Here is an 18,802-nt window from a genome sequence, read left to right as displayed (position 1 = left end):
CATGAGCAACACACATTTACTCGGTACAGATCCTCTTCGAAATTGTAAAGAAATATTTGTATGTATTCAGGTTAGTAAACTATCAAGATGCTTAAAAAGGGAAAATGATTTGTGTAGAAAACTGGGCTGGTTTTGGGCCTGCTAACATGTGGTTTTGTGAGGACAAAGGAAGAGGGGGAAGGTGTGGAGTTGACATAGTCATCTCAGATCCCTGTGATAAGGAAGCTGAGCCACTGGGATTGGGGACTTAAGATGTGGGGTGTTGATGATAATTTGGGCAGCCAATCACTGGTCTGGAAGGGAGGCGCAGATAACTCCTCCTTGGGTCAGCGAGGGATATAGACAGAAACCCCGCTGTGTTCGGTCTCTTTCTCCTCTGGCTGGCTGGCTGGCTGGCTGGCTGGCTCACGTGAGTATCAGGTAAATGTGGGATCCCACAGAACTGTATGTAATTTGTACTGTATTGATTGTACTTGATTGTATTGCATTGTATATTACCATTAAAGTGGATTATTGTTAAACGGTTACTTGTTTGCTATGGGTTTCCTTCCTGTAAGATAACGGCTATGTTCTAGGAACGCGAGGAGGTTTAAGAAAGCGGACAAGTGGTCCACACAAATCTCCTAACAAAACTCATCCCATAATCATACTCATCAAATGGCAAATATTTCAACTCAGAACATACTGTAGATTAGCAGCCATCAGGACTTAGGGATGTCACAATATCAGAAATGATGGAATACAAGCCATTAGTCTAGTGTGTCCTTGACAGTACCTGTTTCACTGTTGAGAATTGATTACTACTCCATTTCAGAATTTGTTTTATTTGTACTGAAGTATAGGTTCTGTAGACATCCATAGGATAAAAAAAAACTTTCGCTCATAAGATTACATTGTGAGGTTTTAAAAATAAGTGCTTCCAGAAACGGGGTGGATGAAAGTGGTAATTTGGAACCAACACTATTTAAAATAACATAAAATATTGATAAGTGCAGTTTTAAAGAGGCAGGTTTTAATCGTCTCTTTTTCAAATAAAGACTTTCTTATTCAGTTTCTTCTTGCAGCAGAAAATAAAATGTGTTTTGGCTTTCTTATTTCATTCTGGTTTTCTATTACAACTGAAACCAGATTTCATGCTAGTACAGTATATGAAAAATGTGCTTTGCGACATCTTGAGTTTTAGTGTTTTGCTACGGCCCGACCAGAATAACCTTCCATTGCAGACGCTGCTTGCTCCTCTCAGAAGTACATACAACTAAAATATGACTTAATGGCATCTTCAAATTCAAAATGATCCGTGTCCTTTAACGGCACATATTGGTCCAATCCTATTCTGTAATTCTACACCAGGCCGACGCAAAACCTGCTGCTCACACACATTCCAGTCATGTACTGCACATTGGCAGCAGCATGCCAAACACATCACTCTGTTCCCCTCAGTGCGCTGACCCACTGCTGTATTACTGCATTTACAATCTGAAGCTCCGTGTCAGATCCACAGCCCTGTGGTCAAGAGAAGCACTGCTTTAAACCCTTAGAGTAGTATACTGTAGGATGTCAAGTAAAATAACTGACAACTCATTGAAGTGTACAGCATTTGATTCTTGATCTATCCTATATGTATATGTTGTTCCTATTCCTGCAGCCTACTTCATGTCGTTTGCACTTTTTGATGTATGTTTCCTTTTTATTTTCAGTATATTCAGTTGTTGCATTGCTGGAGGACACTGGAGATTTTCATTGCCAAAATTGTAACGCAGCTATTGTGCATTTGCCAAATAACGCCTTTGAAACCTTTGAATTAGTTGCCAGAATGTAATCATTTTGATAAGTTATCCAGTGATAATTAATAACATATCCCAAATTGTTGATGGTTCCTGTATTGGATTTTTTTCAGACTCTTTTTTTTATTGCTTTTGAGGAACTTATGAAACACTTTTTTTTACACATTTCCTAGATGAAACCTCAATCAGTAAACAAAGAACATTTTAAATTAAACATAATATATATTTTTGTGTGCAAACTCTAGTAATTGACTGGCCGCCCACTTTTGATCTTCAAAAAATATCTAACAGTCTGCATTCTTCAGGATAGAGAAGGTGTACAACAGACTGTATACATTTGCATGTTTATTTGTTCAACCTACACACCTTGTTTACAACCTGTTTTCAGTACTTCACAACAAATATGTATGTATAAGGTAGAGTAATTTATTTTAAACAGAAAGGCTCAGACATTATAAACAAAAACATATGCCTATAAAAGCACAACACATTTGCACACACACACACACACACACACACACACACCACACACACACACACACACACACACACACACACACACACACACAGCACACACACACACACACACACACACACACACACACACACACACACACACACACACACACACACACACACACACACACACACACACACACACACACACACACACACACACAGCCAGAGACTGTTTGGTAAATGGCACCCGGTCGGAAAATGTAATTGCTTGAACTTTAGAGAAGCGACTGCAGCTTCTGAAATACCCACGGGAGCCATCAGTCCAGTGTTTTACAGCACGCACACGCACACACACACACACACACGCACACACACACACACACACACACACACACACACACACACACAGCGACAACACACACACACACACAGCACGCGCGCACACACACACACACGCACGCACACACACACACACACACACACACACACGCACACACACACACACACACACACACACACACACACGTATACAGTACACACTCACACACACACAACCACCAACCTCCCTGTCAGCAAGTGCAGTACTTTAAGTAGTAATAACCGCTCTAGCTGTTAGGGTGAAGAGAAGGAGGGAGCCTGGAGAGGAAACATGCATAAGGAGGAAGAACAGCAGCGCTTTAATCTCCATCAGTCTCAATGTTATTCTTCCCGAGATGGCTAGCACCTCTTTGAGAAAATGGGTTCTGTATGTCCTCAGTTATAGAAATACGCTCCATAATATACCTCGACTCTTGGGGCACTTCACCAATTTTACACATGAAGTTCAGATTAAACATCTTGAGGAATTCTACTCAGAAAGAGAGTAAAAAGCTTTCTCAAATTGGAGAAATAACCCCTGATTCTACATCTGCTGTCCTCAGAAAGGAGGAAGCTACAAATGCTCCAATTAAGGTTACACCATTTATCTAAATAGCAATATATGAATGCAATATCCAAAGGTAAACATCTTGAAAATAGAATTATAAATCAATGAAGTCCCTGCAATATTAGGCATCAGAATTACAATAAGTGACTTTCTCCAAATGGTACTGTCCTAGTTTGAATCCCTACATCCACCAAGTGTTTGATATATAGGTAATTGTGGCGTTTTTATTTTAACGTTGCTCAACAGGGAATCATTTTGAAATGTTATTTAAAAGTCAAATAGTGAGAATATCCAAGAACTAGAAGGGCATTAGGTGAGGGCAGACCTCCGGAAATGTTGTTATATAATAAAAATAATATGCAATTATTTGACGCATTATTAAAATCCCCTCTAAAATGTATGGTTACTTCTTTTTGCCAATGCTACAGTCTCCCACCAAATTTCAAGAATATTCAGATGGCCAAACCTTAGGTCAAAAAGTGTTTTGGTGGCCAGTTAAAAAGGTGGCTTTTCAGTCTGAGAAGAAAGATGTGAAGCCTTTCTGCTGTCCGGATATCAATGGGGAGCACATGCCACCATTTTGGAGGCAGGATAGAAAACATGCACGTTGTAGTTAAGAGGTACCTGTTCACACTCGCAGTAAAAGAGAAGCCAATTGGTGGAGTTGATCATTGATTATCAGCTTAAATAAACTGCCGACCCCTAATAACTGACCATATCACACAACTGGATTAAAACAATGTAATCTGACAATTCTACAGAGCAGGCAGTTTATACAGCCCCCCCCCCCCTGCCAGATTAACCCCACGCCTCCTCCACTGGTGTTTCTGCTTGTACCTTGTGCACACTATTGTGTTTCCATGCTTGTAAGTGTTTAAGTGAGAGCGTGTGTGTGTGTGTGTGTGTGTGTGTGTGTGTGTGTGTGTGTGTGTGTGTGTGTGTGTGTGTGTGTGTGTGTGTGTGTGTGTGTGTGTGTGTGTGTAAGCCTCGGGCTGTCCCCTCAGCACTGCGTCTGTATCGACCTGCAGTGGAAAACACGCCTGTACTTGGCCATGTAGGCCAGGGAGTCGATAGGGACATCAGAATGAGGGCAGCCGTCCAAAACGGCATCACAATGTGCCCAGAGGGCCGTGCACACACACACACACACACACACACACACACACACACACACACACACACCACACACACACACACACACACACACACACACACACACACACACACACACACACACACACACACACACACACACACACACACACACACACACACACACACACACACACTGTATATATACAAAGGCCTGGTCATTTTTCAAATAGCCTTGGATTTATGGTTTACAAATCCCCCAGATGGTGGTTCATGTGTAATCTGTCTGTAATGGTTACTTTATAAACTCAGTTCCAAACCTCTTTGGGCTGTTTCCTGTTGTGTTACCAGACACTAGCATCATTGGATCGTTACCATTTAAAAATATATTGCACCTGTAATTATGTTTAATTGCGGAGTGTTTTATTGGTGAGACATTACCGTTAAAATAAATGGTTCTGACGTTCTGTTCCTCTGACAGACAAGTGGGTTTTTAAGTAGATCTGCTCATATAAATCTACAAAATCAAATCAAAAGAGTTTATCATACTCGAATAAAAAGCATGTTTTACTCATGCCAACAATAACCAAAGCCGGATTACCAACAAACTGCCCAAAGGAAGTCCAACAGTCCCCCGAAGCTTTGGGTTTACAGTTGGTTTGATTGTTTTGGCTAATTCCATTAAAAATGTGTTTGTTGTACAGCGCAGTATGAAGTCACCACAGGGCCCTTATGGTTCTTTATCTCCTAATATTTGGCCAATACCTTGAGTATTACACATGGGTTGAAATCTAGTTTGAAAACTTCATTATTTGGGGTTTTTACATAGCTTGATACGGAATAAATGTTCTTTGTATGAAATACCTCAAAAAATAAGCTTTTATCGTATATATATACGTAGGGACCCAGAAGCTCAATTTTGTTCAAGGGCCTCCAACAAACATATAACCCGTGGTGACGATGAATATTTGTGGTGTATTTTCTCTTATTGTTAGATTTTTCTTGCAGATTCTCGCTCAGCGGAATCATCTGCGAGCTATTTCTTCTTATTTTTCAAGACATGCTGTTTTATGTTTGCGTTATTATGGAATGAGTTCTATGTGTTTCGGATAAATCAACACAAACTCTGCACCATGCAAACACCGCCTGACTCTCAACTCGACAAGCTAGTATCAGAACGGTGCAACCCCAGTAGAAATACTGAGGGGTTGCCATTTAAATCATTGTGAAATATTGGCAGTACAGCATGATAAAAGCATTATATTCAATGAATGAGTAAATTAAGTTGTATACAATCAAAGGGAACGACAGTCATTAAAGAAATCCAAGAGAACTGAAGAGTAAATGTTGAGTTGTGTATTTCTGACCTCCTTTCTAATAGATCAATATGAACCTTCAAAGTGGGATGATCCAATAAAAAACATTAAAGGGCAATACAAGTGAACTTTTCCCACCTCGGCTTTTTTTTTTTAGAAGAAGTGTTTATGGACAGGTGGGTGTGCCCAGGAGGGGAATTGAACCCTCCACCCAGAAGCCCCTTGCCCAAACACTCCATATCAGCTAATCCACTGCAGATTACTCCGTCAAACTGCAGCAATGACACGTGGAAACAAATATGATGTCTCTGGGTTTAGTTGAAAAATACATGTGGCACTTTTATCAGGCGGAGGCTTTGATAACTGTGAGCAAGTTGCAGGATAAGTTTAAATCATTGAGCCTGGCAGAGAAAGAAATACTTTTTGTTTCAACTTGAGATATTTTTTGCTGCGATAAAAAACTGCACCTGCAAAAACTTCAAAATGTCAAGAGACAAATAAAAGCTTCGAGCTACTGTAGACCACCATGTATTTTTGTATTCGCTCCATATATATAAAGTTCCCTCAAGTTGTGAGAATTTGTCAGAATCTGAGCAGCACTTTAATTTAACCTACAAAAATAACTCCAGGCTCATTTTGGAACTACTTTTCAAGCCAAATACAAACCTTTTCCTTGCAATCATCTATATTTAAGCGTATTAATAATACATTTGAAGTGCTAATGCCTCAGAGTTTCACTTGGGCTGAATTAGCTACGGTGCTAATTCATGCAGCATCACTGGGCAACATCTTAGTGCTGCCGCTGTCTGCCCAACATTTGAACTGCACATCAGATGACTGTTTTCAATTATAGAAATTAGGCTGACTTAAGGGGGGGGGGGGGTCTTGATCACACACGTATCCAAACATGCAGAGAGATCACACGAGCTAAGCATCCCTGGTGGGAAATGGTCTGGGACATTGAAAAAAATAGATCTGTGCTGAGGGAAATGAGCCAAGCAGTGGAGATTGCCACTCTGCTCCTTTAAGGTTATTTTTCCCGCTTGAGTTAATGTCTTTCCAGTGGTGCCTTCAGTGTCTTCCCTCTGTCAAAGCCATCATACCTGTTTGATCAACAGGAATGAAGCCACGTTAGCCCCAGCGTCCTCCCACCCACCCCCCTCTTTCACATACTACCCGGGTTGAGAGGCCATTCTCCACTCCCATGCCTTGTATCGGGTTATTACAGGATAAAGCGAGGCACTGTTTGGCGTACATGCATGCATGAACGAGCAGCTACGCTCGCAGGCAGTGCACACATCCATGCACAACAAGCATTACAACATCTAACTGAGGGAAGCCAGAGCCCTTAAACGCACCAGATGTCGGTGTTTCATCCACAGCAATGGCTTGGCCCCCGCTTGTTTTCCCCCTCTTGTTCCCTTTCGGCTTAGGCCAACAGGAATCGATGGCTCCAAAGACACCTCATGTTTCAGCCTCTCAGTGGCAAATTACAGCGCCCTCGCCTAAGCGGTGGTGTTTGAAGGAGGATAATCAGTCTGCTTTCTCTGAAAAGGGTCTTTGCTGTTCAAAAAGAATGAGAAGCTGACATTGGTTTTTAGCCATTATCGCGATGCTCCGACCTCTGTCAATCGCTTCATTGTGCAAAACTGATATGCCCACCTTTGCACACACTGAGCTCAGACACACACGATGCAGCTGAAACACTCACAAAGAGGAATCACAAATTGCTGTCATCCAGCGCAGTTTAGCCATGCTACGCGAGAGAAAAAACAAGGTAAATGGAGGTTTCTGCATGCTCCACTGATCTATTACTGTGTACTCAAATCTTCATTTAAACATGGGAAATGGAATACAAGCTATTTGAGGTAAATGCAAAGGAGGAAGGTGAGGTGACTAATATAAAAATACACAATTTGTAAAGGCTCTTTGTGCCCCACACTCCCACACTATTCAACCCAGAGAGAGTCTAATTACATACATTAAAGACACCCACATACTTTACCGTCACTCACCCACTGTCACCTGTCATGTGACATACTCAAGGCATATAGGGTACATACATGTGTCCATATGATACCGACTCAGCATCTAACATGCCAGGGAACATACAGGCATGCAGGCCCTTAAGGAGGCTTCTCACAGAGTGGAGGGAGACTTATAAATCTGTCCACCAATCAAAGTAAAGAGAGGCATATAATGTAATTCGTGCCTAAATGGACGACTTTTCCAAAAGAATCCCCTCCATTCGTTATTATTCGGTCAAAAAAGGTTCAGAACAATAATCCAAAACTCCTCGGTCAGTGACGTTCACACATACTTTCTTGAAGAATTTCTTAAGAGCCTGCAAGATGTGGGGATAGTGCCAGTGGAAATACATCATTTCTACACTGGAATGATTTATTGAATTGGATTTTAAAGTCCTTAACCCTAAACAGGGTTGACAATCTAACACAAGGTCGAGCGACAAACGACAAATTCCATGGGCTTTCACTGTTTATTTCTCTGTTATCCCCGTTTCAAGGTTTCAAGTATGTTGCCCCTTTGACCCGACCAATGGAGAGACCGTAGTATAACGACAGACCTTGGGGTACACTTCTACAACACTGCACCTTAGTTGGAATTGAATTGAACAGAGGTCCACAAAAGCCAGGTTTGTAGCAGGTGCTAAGCTGCTCTTTAAGGCTACTAAGTGTCAGACCTGGAGAAAAAAAACCCAACCTTACTAGAGTGTTAAAAAAACATTGACAAGATTGCATGGCGACGCCCAATCTCCGAACCTATCACCTGCCGGGCTTGGCCCAATCTTTAGAATATTATAGACTTTTTTTGCCATGAAATTGGCCAATTTGAAAGCTATTGAATATCAGCACAAAATATCAGCAGTCAGCAGCTTCAATCTGAAATACTTGGCATCGGTTTCTGCCTTTAAAACTCCATTGAACCCTACGGCAGCAGAAGGTAAATGGGAAAGAGTGGGGGAGGAAGGGGAGTGAGTTAAGGCCAATTGGATTTCAGCAGGTTGTAGTAGTGGAAGCACGGATTGAAAGATGGAAGGAATTCTGCGGCATAAAGGGGAGGATAAATTAAAAAGTGGAAATGTGGGCTGAATGGATGGATTGAATGAAGGGCAGATGGATGATGGTTTAAATCGAAGATTGGCGGCATGGGCACAGAGAGTGTGTGTGTGTGTGTGTGTGTGTGTGTGTGTGTGTGTGTGTGTGTGTGTGTGTGTGTGTGTGTGTGTGTGTGTGTGTGTGTGTGTGTGTGTGTGTGTGTGTGTGTGTGTGTGTGTGTGTGTGTGTGACTCCAGAGGTGCAGATTAGATCACTGTTATGAATGCACAAGCCCTCAGGACACAGCAGATAAACATCAACAGATAACCAACACATTTACCTCTGCACCGTCCTCACTTCCTGCCTCTGTTTCCTCCCTCTCACGCAGACTTCCTCTACATTCCTCTTCATTCACCTTCACTGACTCTTTCTCTTTTTTTTCTTCTTCCAATCCCTCTTTCTTTTCCGCCCTCTCTAACTACATCTAGGAGTCCCGGGGCAGTGCAGTAGATCACGCTTCTCAATAAACCCGTCAAACTCCCCCCCCCCTCACCCCATCTCCCCGTAGCTTTTCCGAAACACAATAAGAGCAACTCTGAACGCCCCACCCCCCAACAATACTCCCATCGATCACTTTGCTATCTAGAACACAAACATCTATCACTGCTGGGGAGTTTACCGCTGAAGGCCCGGCTGCTCTCTTTATAGCTTTGCAAACATGTTCAGGTCGCAGACTCCAAATCGACAAAGAGTACACCCCAATGACTCCAATGTGTTCGGGCCAGGAAACATCACGACATGGGGGGCGCATTTGTTATATTTGATTAACTCAATGTCCCAAGGATATACAACAATGGAGAGAAAAGGGTATGAAATACACATCTATAGGGATAATCTATAGACTCTAAAGTCGTGCATGTGTTGCCTATCAACTCAGTGGATTCTAAGTAGTTATCAATTTGACACATTCTAGGTGACTTACACTTTCCCAGCTTTGAGAATAGCTTGCCAGACTTCTGGTAACTGACGTGAAAGCATTGGTTCATTGTTTGAACTGATTTGGACAGACTGTTGGAGCACACACTGACACAGAGCTGGATAAAGTGCTGCTAAAGTTTGGCTGTATTCTTAAATCAATTGGACCAGTTTTACAGCAGGGCCTGACCAGGTTCCAATAGCTTGTTCATTCGTCCAAGGGATGTAGTTTCATTTCTAGGCTAGATAGATGCTCACCAAAAGCAGAAGCACACCAGAAACATTATACAATGATAGATATGTTACGTTTGAGTGGATTGGTGGTTTCAAGTTTTAAAGTGTATTACAGTACCTTGGCAGCTTTACATATGATTTCATTATCGATGTGGTAGCATGAAACACAAAAGCAGGGTTCATATCATCAAGGATTATTATTTTAGTGTGAATTTGGTGTTGATTTGACCACAGTGCTAATCTCCCAAAACGGTTATTTTTGCTTTTAAGCTCCTGGGATCAGTTTAGTGAGAAGAGAGAAAAAGAAAAGGTAGCTGTTGCGGTTCAGTGAGAGAAGAGATAAAATGCCTCCAACAGAAAGACTGTGCTGAGTTTAGGCTCCACAGGGAAGCAAGAGGTAGGTCGGGCAGAGACAAGCAGCATCTCTCTGACATCCTGTTTGTGCCCCCCCCGTCCTCCCCACTGCATTACCATTCATTCTTTGTGCGAGTCAAGGTTAGACCTGTCAGCTCTGCAGCTGTGTATGGATATGTGTGTGTTTTTGTGCGTATGTGCTCACGTGTACGTTTCAAAGCGCCCATATAAAGCAGATGGGAGTGGAGGGAGTCGGACGGAGAGGAAGAGACAGAGAGATTTATGGGAAGGAAGTACAGTCTGTGCTCCGCCAATGAGGCTGGGTGGCACCCTAAGGTAAGGCTGGAGGAATCAGATTAATCCCCCATGCATGGCTGGAGGTTTGATTCCTATTTAGACTCCATTATAAGGTCAGGACGAAGATTTTCGGAGGCTAATGGAGTGCGGTAATAGTGATTTACTTGTCTTTTACTTATATATTGCCAAACCAAGACAAAGAAGTCATTGATATTTGTGCAATCATTTTCTTTTTGACACAATTGACTCCAAGACAAGCTACATTTTCTGGTATGGGTAAGCTATTTATAAGCCAATTCTTTCAGCGCTGATATACTGTTGAATTATGCAACACGTTTACATTCAGATTTAAAGGTTAGACAAGGAAGAAATGGCACACAAATGGAAAGTTTGACCCCATCAACGTCATTCTGTTTGCCACAGCTACCAATCTAGCTTCAAGAGCCTGCAGGTTTCTATTTCAAACCCAATACTAGCTGATTGAAGTTACCTCTTGCAAACATTTGAAAATACGTTTAAAAAATATTCATCTCCCATGAAAATGACAGTTTGCCTCCATCTTATTCATACCACACACAATGATGCAACCTTGCTTCCAGCCAGTCTTAAACATGATGGCGTTTGTGTTCAGTGTCTGGCATGTCTTTCCTGGCACCTCACTGTGCACAGGAAGTCATATGAGTCACAATGATGATTTGTTTTGAATCAATAGGAACAGAACTGAATCATTTGCATGTCTATAAGCCGGTTCATCAAAGGCAGATCCAAAAAGACTTCACAGTGCTGATCACGGTGTTTGCTTGACAAGTGAGAGGTTCCACAGCAAATAACCAATTAGCACCGAAGACTGAAACAAAATCAAACAATAAACACAGAGGGTTATCTCTGCTGAGGTGTCTGGAATGAAACTGCTCTGCACGCGCATAGCAGTTGGCTCTGACCTTTGTGTGACCTTTAGCCATCATGTGATCGGAGACTTTAAGTTTCTATGTCTGCTCAAACATAATGCTTCCTGCACGCTAACCAGCATAGCAACTGTGCAGGGTTGGATGCACGCACATCCATGGAAGCAATATGTTCTGCCCAGGATTTGTACAACACCATGTCACTGTGACAGGTGACAGACTGGAGTCGGACCCTGAAAGGCCAAAAACACAACTTGGTCAACTTTCTGCTATTCTAGAGCTATTTATTTAAGTTTCTCTGATCTCTATCTTACAACCTCGTTCCAAATAAGTCCAGGTACAAAACTGGAGTGCAAAATATGTGCAAAAAAAACACAAGACACCATGTCAAAATAGCTTCATGCAACTTGCCTGCCAATACTTTTAATAATAACCTGAAGTCCTCTGTTCACATAACTTTAATCCATATTTTATTGAGGCATTATATAGAAGAAAGATCTTTTAAATCGTCAATATTGGTCGATCGAAGTTAAACTTGGTTGATATGCAAGAATTCCCATTTAGCCAGGGAAAGAGTCATGCCTATTCGAGGAGCAATCACTTTAAAATCACATTGAAACCCTAACCCAGGCGATCAGTGAATAATACCGCACACTAACGCAGGTAAGTCTACCCTTCTTTGTAAATCTGATGGCTCTCTTAGCTGCACAAGAGCCTCAGTCCACGAATGTTGCTCCTAATCCCAAATTCCTCTCCTTCTCCACAATAATGAGCTCCTCTCAGACTCAAGAGTTGACAGAGGTAAAGCATTTAGCACGCTTGAATGGAGAAGGAGGGAGAGAATGGGAGTGAAGAGAGAAAAGAGAGGAAGATACAGGCCAAAGAGGGATACATCGAGGGATGGGGAAGAAGGGGTAGGAAAAAAATCGACTGAGACATGCATGAGGTAAGCTCTCCCTCTGGCAAGGCAATGCCACTGCACAGAACACATGCATGGCTGACTATTGAGAGTAAGACAAAAAGAGCGAGAGGAGAAGAGGTGGTGGAGAGGAGAGATATTCATACACCGGGAGAGGACGAGGGATGATCACTGTGTTCACTAAGTCTCTTTGGGTTCAGTTGTTTTTCCGCCCGTCACTACAGCCCAGGGACATGATGTGAACAACGTGGAGACTGTGTTTGTGTATGCGCGCGTGTGTCACGTGGGGTGCTTTCTGCCTATTTGTGTGGGTGGCAATGTGCAGCATTGAAAGCATGTGCATGCTTCATTCGTTTCAAGGCCAAGTGATGAAATACTCCTCTCAGAAAACAGGAGAATGACATGTACAATTGCACATGGAAAAGTCTCTTCGCAGAGCTTAATCTACAGTATGTGTACCTATGTGTGTATTCCACATGAATACGCACAGAGACTAAATGCAATGTGCTGCGGTAAAAATAATCAAGGAGAGCTCGAGAGTGAAGCTCGGCTAACCAAGAGACAATGAGAGGGATTGGAATGAATGCTGGGGTTTGCAGGCCTTGAATGCAACATGGCTCACGGAGTAAATAGAGTTAATCTATTGTGGCAGCTAATTGACGCCACTCACTGTTGCAGTTAGGGGTCTGGTCGCAGTAGGAAGTGGCATATCGAAATTCCTTCTTGCATTGTCGCCATAATAATGTAAAAGCTTCTTCTCCTAGCAACCTTCTTCTCCACTAGCATCTGCAATTTAGCATATTCACTTTCCACAAAGCTGGTTTGCATGTATGACTTTCTGATCATTTCGCTTGGGTTTTCTGTCCATATTCTAAAAGATAAAGGGGTGTCTATATCTAAAAATGTGGAAATCAACAATTTTCTTGTCGGCTTACCAGCTACGTCTACTATGAGGTAAGATAAGATAAGATGCACTTTTATTAATCCCTCGTGGGGAAATAGTTTCTCTGCATTTGACCCATCCTGTGTTAGGAGCAGTGTGCTGCCATTTTGAACGGCGCCCGGGGAGCAGTGTGGGGAACGGTGCCTTGCTCAGGGACACCTCGGTAGCACTTGGTCTTGCCGGAACTTCAACTGGTGACCTTCCAGTTGCCAAGCCAAGTCCCTATCGACTTCGCCACCACCGTGAAGCAAAACTCACACACAATTATGGCTTGTGGACTCCATCATGTGTCCATAAACACACACACACACACACACACACACACACACACACACACACACACACACACACACACACACACACACACACACACACACACACACACACACACACACACACACACACACACACACACACACACACACACACACACACACACAGAGACCTTGGTCATGATACATCACCACCTACACACACGGTGTCATCCACAGACAACTGCTCCTGAGCCCCAACAGAGCAAAGACATTCATCATATTGACACAACACACACACAATACACACACACGCACAACACACACACACACACACACACACACACACACACACACACACACACACACACACAGAGAGAAAGCAACATAAAGCAACATTGCAGTCACTGATGCGTGAAGACGACTCCATCACATCGTATATCACAAATACTGTATGTGTTTCCCGCCTAAATAACATTATTATGAACAAAACAGTAATAACGGAAATGACAGAAGGCTGATGCATTTCTCCTCCGTGTGTGTGTGTGTGTGTGTGTGTGTGTGTGTGTGTGTGTGTGTGTGTGTGTGTGTGTGTGTGTGTGTGTGTGTGTGTGTGTGTGTGTGTGTGTGTGTGTCATCCTCACAATAAAGAATGGAAAGGTCTCTCTCTCTATAGGTTGGAAGACAGATAGAATCACCACCAGCACTACTGACTCCGTTTTCTAACTCATTTCTTCTTCATCTCGACATCAGATAAGACACAATTCAAACCTGACCAGATGTCTGTCCAGGGAGTCAAATGCTGTCAAACCATCACTCCTCCTCCTCCCTCTTTCGCACCTTTCCCCGTTGTATTCCTCTCCCAGTCAATTTTCACCCTTCTTTTTCAGCAATCTCTCTTGTCGTAGGCTATTTCACTTCAAGGATAAGTGTGATGTACCAGTTAGATCATCCATGCTGGCCAACAAATGCCATCAAATGTTCTCTATCAGAGTCAGAATCAGGATACTCATAATTAAACTGGGGGAAGTTGGGTTAAACCATTTTGACAAGAAATATCATTTTAGTTCAAACTTCTTAACCTTCATCAATGAAGAGGATCTGTGGTCTGTTGAGCGTTTCTTTGTTATTGACTTAAATAATGGAATCTTTAAAAAAGGAAAGAATAAGGAAAATTCTCTCATGGTTTTGGGGGAAATCTGCATAAGGACTTTAGTCTGCCGGAGGTAAAAAGAAAACCGAAAAGAATAAAAAACAGTAATACAAAAGTGTACATAAAATGCATTTAAAGTGCAAAGAGGAATATCTGTTTTTGCAATCTTCCAATAAAGTCCATTATCAAAAGAAAGGGTGTTTAATATATCTAGCACACAGTAATATGTTTCTCTGTGTTGTTTCCATGGTGGTATCAGCCAACAAGAGCAAGGCACACAAGCCTTTATTCACCTCCCTCTAAAACGCTGCGTTCTGTCCATACCGCCCCCTCATCTAAACAAACAGACCCTCGTATATATGTCTCACTAGAACCCTATGTTGTCTGTCACAGGACCCTTTCAGCTGTTGGCTTCGTGATGTGTGTACTTTCAGGCTTGGAAATGGGGGAAGAGAAGATAGGAGTGGGGGGGGGGGGGGTCGTAAAGAGAATCAGTGGTCAGATATACATTTTCCCTCTGAGAGCAGCAATTGTGTGCGGTGGGTTGTGTACACTTGGCAAGAATGAGGCATCTTCAAGCATTATCGCCAGTCTGTCTCATGTTTGCTTCTGCACACAGTGTTCTTGTTAAAGTTATCAGCCTCACGTCCGTGTTGTCTTGAATTTTGAACACATTGCAGTGTGCGAAAAAGTACACGTCCCACCGTCCGGGACGTGTTATTTACAATATCGGACAAGTAGATCTTTCAATTGACTTGTCCGGCGGACAAGTGACGTTTTTCGGCCTGATTTATTGACAAATTATTGATACATTCAGTTTACAAAAGGCAGAACTCATTCGCAAATGGTCCGTGTCCGCCATTGTTCGTTTAGAAGTGTTAGTTTCGGTTCTGCTTGTAGATTCCTAAGGAAATGCATCTCGCCGTTTTCTGTACAGTTAGACGGGGGTGGGGCGGGGCGGGTGGGAAGTGTAGCACAGTGGCCGGGTTCAAACTAGGTTCCGAGTAGGAACAAATAACAATTGTCCGGTACCGGGATTAATAAGAGTTGTGAGGACAGGAGGCGAGGCCGAGCCCCGCGGACTGCAGCTCTCTCATATGCTCCGTATCAGCTGATCGCTGCACGGTGCAGCTCAGCGTCTCTCTCTCTTTCTACACACAGCGCATCCGCTGCCTGTTTGACAGCCTCATCTTTGTCAAATTTTCTTATGTTCTTTCTCTAACACGTAATGAAGGTTATTAAGCGTTTTAGCTCCTATGTTGTTAATATTGACCGCCATTTCCTTTATGAAGTGAAGCAGCCTCCCTGTCTGTGTCCTCGCGCTGTCCTCACATCCCCGGACCCCCAGACTCGGAGGAGCACAGGGATGTCAGTATTGTTTATGAAGCAGGGTGTAGAAAGTACATTATTGAAATAGAAATTCTATTTATTTACTTTTACAAACAATGAGCAGCTGGGCAGCTGCAGCATGTGTATTGCAGGACATGTGTAAGCGTGCAAGCGTCTTTGAGTTGTAGAAAAGCGCTAGGCCTATACTGTAGGCTATACATATAATGTATTATTATTATTAGGTTATGTCCTATGTGTTGGACATGTGTGGTTGGACTCTGTCTCACAGGCAGGTTGCAGTGTAACATCAGAGGAGACTGGGCCAATTGTACATTCTCAAACTGCACCACTTGGAACTAACTAAACAATGCAGTGATTATTTTTATAGAATTGTATTCAATAACCGTAAGAAATTCAACAGTATGAAGTGATTTGTAAATCGGAATACAGATTTGACTTAATGTTTTCATAAATATATTTTTCTCCCAGTTTGACTTATTTTTACCCTCTCAAAGAACCGGAATCGAGAACCGAAAATAACCGGAATCGAAAAGCAGAACCGGAATCGTTAAAATCCAAACGATACCCAACCCTATGTGTAATGCAGTAAAATCTTACCGCTTACTTACGTTGAGCGGTGTCGGAAAAACCGTGGGAAAATGTAAAATACGATGACGAAGAAGAAGATTCCAGTGGCCCCAATTTTTGTCCATTCTGGACAAGTGAAAAATGTATTCGGACAAGTACATTGCCAAACTCACTTGTCCATGGACAAGTACTCTCTAAAAACTTTTTCTCACACTGCATTGCTATGTGCGAGACATCATGTCTAAATACTGTCCGGCCTGCAGCCTCAGAAGTGTAATAATCCCTGAATCTAATAGTTTCAGGATTCAACACAGTGTCGAAGAGGTGAGGGGGGTCACAGATTTCCCATAGAGCCAGCGAGTTTAGTCTTCAGAGTTAGAGTAAGAGGGGAAAGCAAAGGGCAGAGGTCCTGCTCCTTTTTTCCTGAATCTCTCACTTTACGTCCTTTCATGTTCCCAGCCCTGCTAAGAATGAATAGAGAGAGATTGGACTGTTAGTTCCACTTAGTTCTCATATGATCTCAGCTAATATTTGACAAGTCTAATGTTATCAGGGCCTGTCAACGTGGGAGTCTCTACAGGAAGGACAGGAAAGGGAAAGAAGCCAGTGGAAGGATGTTAAGAGGAGCAGCATGAATGCAAATGTTACCATTGCTACTGAAGAAATAGTGCCATTTAACGCAAGGACGCAAACAAGTAAATCAAAAGATCACTTCCCCCGAGGGGTTTAATGGGCGGGCGCAAGAGGCGTGTTCGCGTAAATACAAAGTGTCATCTCCATAAGCGCTCTCTGGTTCAACCTGTCCGCCTCGTCCTCGGCTGGGTAAGAGGCCACAGATAGGCCTGTCTAATGCCGCTTCACACATTATTCATAAATCCTTCACTGCGGGGCGGATGTACCCGCAACTGGTGGTGCGAGACGCATCCAGGGGAGGAAGGGAAGGGAGGATGGGAGGGTGATGGCTTCCCTGTCCACCCCCGCTGGTCCTACGCGGGGCCCACGCCGTCACAGCCGCTGACACTGATTAATGAGAAAGCCTTCTCATCACCGTAACATCGAGGTAATAGACTACTACATGAGAAGGCAATGGATGGAGGCTCTGCAGGGTGACGTGCACGCCCCAGACTCATACAATGCTTGAATCTGAGTCATTTTGTGATTCATGCCGTTGTATAATGGGAAACACTTTTTTTGATCTCATATTGTGCCTCTGTTATACATCGGTGAAACAGAATGAGGATTTTTGGGTTGTTTAGTGCTGGGTATAGGTTGAAAAAATGACAATATCAGTATTGTTAAAGTGTTGCCAATACCAATGGAGCCTTCCTTTGATACCCATCTTGTGATTGGAATGCAACCAACACCGAGTAGAGCCAAACATTAATATGGTCATCAAATGTGTCTATGACCGTTGTCTGGAAATGAATGAAGAAAGTCATTTTTTCATGAATTTGAAACATTATTTTTAGCCACAATGGATAAACTACGTAGTATTTAACAACAGAAAAGGGATGTGACATAGTAGTGTGATAGTGACACAAAGTATGGCTGTGGTACTATATATAAATATAATATAAATATGTATATAGTGCTATAGAGCTAACTATCGTACTGCAACTGTAGTAACTTCTACATTCTATAAACAGTCTTTTTTCAGAGAATTATAGTCTAAGGTAAAACAGTGGGTTGAGTCTACGATCAGTAGACTAAAAAACAGTATTTTATAGTGAGTCAACTGAAGTTCATTTCCAGCTGCATATTTATGCAGTATCCTTAAATGTTTTGAATTATGAGTCTAAATCCGTTTTTCACAACACCACCCACACACACAAACAAACAAACAAACAAACACGTATTCCCCCTTCATTACGTTAGTTCCATTCTTTTACACCATGACTCATCACCACAAAGTCAAGTGTAGCATCCCAAAACACACTGTGGATGTACGGGGAACAAATACCTACACAGAAAGATAAAAGAGACAACTGCAGCAGCACATTGTAACCTATATTTGATCTGGTGGGGAAACACACATGATCCATCAACAAGACGCTGTGAGCTGAGGGGACATAAGTGGGACATGCACTGTGAACAAAAAAAACACATGACCATGATGTTGGGATGAAAACCTCCCTTTGTCCCTGCTCTACACATTCCGGAGCGTAACTGAATTAAAGCAAATCCAATTGAAAAACACGGGATACCGGTCATCCATGCATTCC

At 42.5% G+C, this 18,802-nt stretch overlaps 1 protein-coding gene across 15 annotated transcripts in view; it reads right to left on the bottom strand.

The window, feature by feature from the left end:
* celf2 (cugbp, Elav-like family member 2) overlaps positions 1 to 18,802 on the bottom strand; it is a 238,387-nt gene that overhangs the window by 123,219 nt on the left and 96,366 nt on the right. The window lies entirely within an intron of this gene.

The sequence above is a fragment of the Pseudochaenichthys georgianus genome, chromosome 23, assembly GCF_902827115.2.
Source record: "Pseudochaenichthys georgianus chromosome 23, fPseGeo1.2, whole genome shotgun sequence".
NCBI classification, from domain to species: domain Eukaryota; kingdom Metazoa; phylum Chordata; class Actinopteri; order Perciformes; family Channichthyidae; genus Pseudochaenichthys; species Pseudochaenichthys georgianus.
The sequence above is the reverse complement of the archived record's forward strand: the minus strand, read 5'-3'. Positions and strand labels throughout refer to the sequence as shown.